We start from the raw sequence: 2,840 nt of genomic DNA, 5'->3' as shown, positions 1-2,840 counted from the left end.
TCCCTCCTTCCCTCCTTCCCTCCTTCCCTCCTTCCCTCCTTCCCTCCCTAGTTATATACTCTTTACAGAAAACATCACATATTTTGACCCTTCTGAAGTATTCTGAATTCCCTTTCAGTACTAATACTTATTTCTGTGGCATGAGATTATGGTACCAAATACCATTCCATGAAGTAAGTTTACCCTGTTTGCTCCATAAATTTTGTGATATTAGGGACAAGTTAACAAATAAATAAGAAAACTTCATGACAAAACTATCTCATGATGGTCTGTTCTTGTGGTGCATCAAAATATAACCTCTTGGCAAACTCAGATTTCTCCAGTTCTGTGACCTTCCTGTTTATCTCTGTTTTGGAGGCCTTATTTAAAAGTAACATGGTTTTCATGGCAGTTGAAAGTTAAATAGATAATTTCCAACAGTTAGGTCTGCATCAGGCGGATAATGAAATTTATGGTTAAAGACTTTTCCTCTTGAAAGGTTTCCATGAAAACTCAAAGCAAATAAGTACTGAAACTTTGAGAAGGAGAGAAAAAAAGAACCGGAGTTAGTGAAGTTAGGGCTTGCTTATAAAACATAGGCTTTCACTATCACATGAATGAAACCCAAGCATTAAAATTCACAGATTTTGTCTTTCACAGGTTTTGTCTTTAAGCTGCTTTCTGTAGCAAGATGCTGTAAGACATGACAGAGGCCTTGGGCAAATTAAGAACTTTACTGCAATCTGACTTTGTATCAGGTATTGTATTCTTGAAATCTGCAATTGCAACTTAGTGTAAAATACTGTAGAGGAGCAGTCAGGCTCAATTTTTACTGGAACATTATGGAAATCCCATTAAGTCACTGCTGAAAAAGCCCATTTACAACACCATGTGTTGCAGCACACCCATATTGAAATACTGGAAGCACAGTTCCAGGGATAATCAATTTTGCTGAGTGCTGCCATAGGACCTGTAGTTCTCTAACAGAAACCCCAGGCTTGGACTGGCTTCAGGAGCACGCAGGGGACCTGTTTTCTATCTAACAGCTCAACCAACATATCCACCCACTCAACTGTTTAATCATCAAGTGTGGCACACTACACAGGGCAAACCTTAGATCCAAAGTGTGTGGCTCAGTCTGCCCTGAATTTGTAATATTGTACTGGGTCTGGCTGGGATGTTAACTTTCCCTGCAGTAGCCCATACAATGCTGCGCTCTGCACTTGGAGCTAGAACAGCAGTGGTATCACACCGGTGTTGTGTCTGCTGCTGAGAAGTGCTGGCACAGCATCAGGACTCTCTCTGACCCTCCTAGGGGGTGGGCAAAAAAGTGAGAAAGAAACATCAGCAGGGCAGCTGACCTAAACCAACCAAAGGGATATTCCATACCATATGATGTCACACTCAGCAATAAAAGGTGGAAAAAGGAAGATGAGAGGGGTGGGCTCTCGTTGCGAAAACATCTGTCCTCCTCCTGAACACTGGCTACGTGTGTTGAGGCCCTGCTTCAAGGATGTGGTCAAGCATCGCTCATTTGTAGGAAGTAGAGAGTAATTTCTTTCCTCTGCACTTCCACATAGCCTTTACTTGTTTTATTTTGTTATTCCCTTTCCCCTCCTTTTTCCCCTTTCCCTTTTTTTCCCTTTAGTTGAATTGCTTAATTAATAATAATATTTCCTTAATAATATTTTTTCCCCTTTAATGAAATTATCCTTATCTCAACCCGTGAGTTGTTCTTTCCTTTACTTCTTCCCCTCCTCATCTGAGGAGGGGGAGTGAGAGAGCGGTCGTGATGTTCAGCTGCCTAGCACGGTAAAACCACCACAAATGTTTGTCTCTATCATGGGAAATCTCAATCATTTCTATCTTGATAAGTCTGTCTCACCTACCACACAAAGATTTTGTAGTTGATCTTGCAAGGAAATTTGTCAGAAACTACTTAATTTGCTACTACAATACACTTTTATTTTATCTACTTTGCTGTGTGGAGTTTTTTTTTTTTTTTTTTTAAAGCTAAGATCTCAGATCCCCCCCCCTTTTTTTTCCCTTCATTTCCCCCCAGGGTTGATCAAAAGCTCAGTGCCCAAGATCAGGAAAGCCACAGGGTGCTTGGCAAAACTGGCACAAAAATGTGAGTGCACAACAGCAAAGCAAGAGGCACTTGTCTGCTGATTGCTGGGCTTGTTATGCACTGAGTCATGCCGTTTGTAACACATAGCAACTAGAAAACTATTACTGTATCTAAGAGGAGAGAGAAATGACTTCTTAATTTAAAGATGACTTTTCTGTGTTAGGGATTTGACAGAAAGGATGAAGGACTAGAGGAGATAAAGTGTTTGTCTGGTGAAAAAAAATCATTTTGTAAACATGAAATATTGATCGGGCATGCATTGTGTGAGTGCTTGCTGTATGTGTATATTGAGTTCCAAATGTTGCACATTCAGAAAAGTTCAGTTAGAAAAATCACTCACAGACATGCATAGACAGAGGTCCACAGTCTGTGCTGTCTGGAGAACATGAAATATTTATTTAGACAAGAAGAAACTTCTCTCACATATTGCTGAATAAGGTTTTTGTGACCACTAGTTTTGTGTGAGGAGGATTTAAGGCTATCTAAAGCGTCGCTAATCTGCTTTTTTATGCTTAATTAATAGAGCTGATCTGACAAGTGCTTTTAATGGAATCTGTCTTCTACTCTTTTCTGTTTCTTTTTTTTTGTTTGACTTCAATAGCAATTTTCTCTGCAGCCCTGAAAATGAGGGCACATCTTTTTAGTGGTACATAATTCAAGTATATGGGCTCTAATTGTCATTATTCTCTGCCCCCTTTCCAACATCTGTAAGACTTTCCTATATTACCAG

This window comes from Oxyura jamaicensis, chromosome 4 (assembly GCF_011077185.1).
Source record: "Oxyura jamaicensis isolate SHBP4307 breed ruddy duck chromosome 4, BPBGC_Ojam_1.0, whole genome shotgun sequence".
NCBI classification, from domain to species: domain Eukaryota; kingdom Metazoa; phylum Chordata; class Aves; order Anseriformes; family Anatidae; genus Oxyura; species Oxyura jamaicensis.
Note: the sequence above shows the minus strand (reverse complement) of the source record.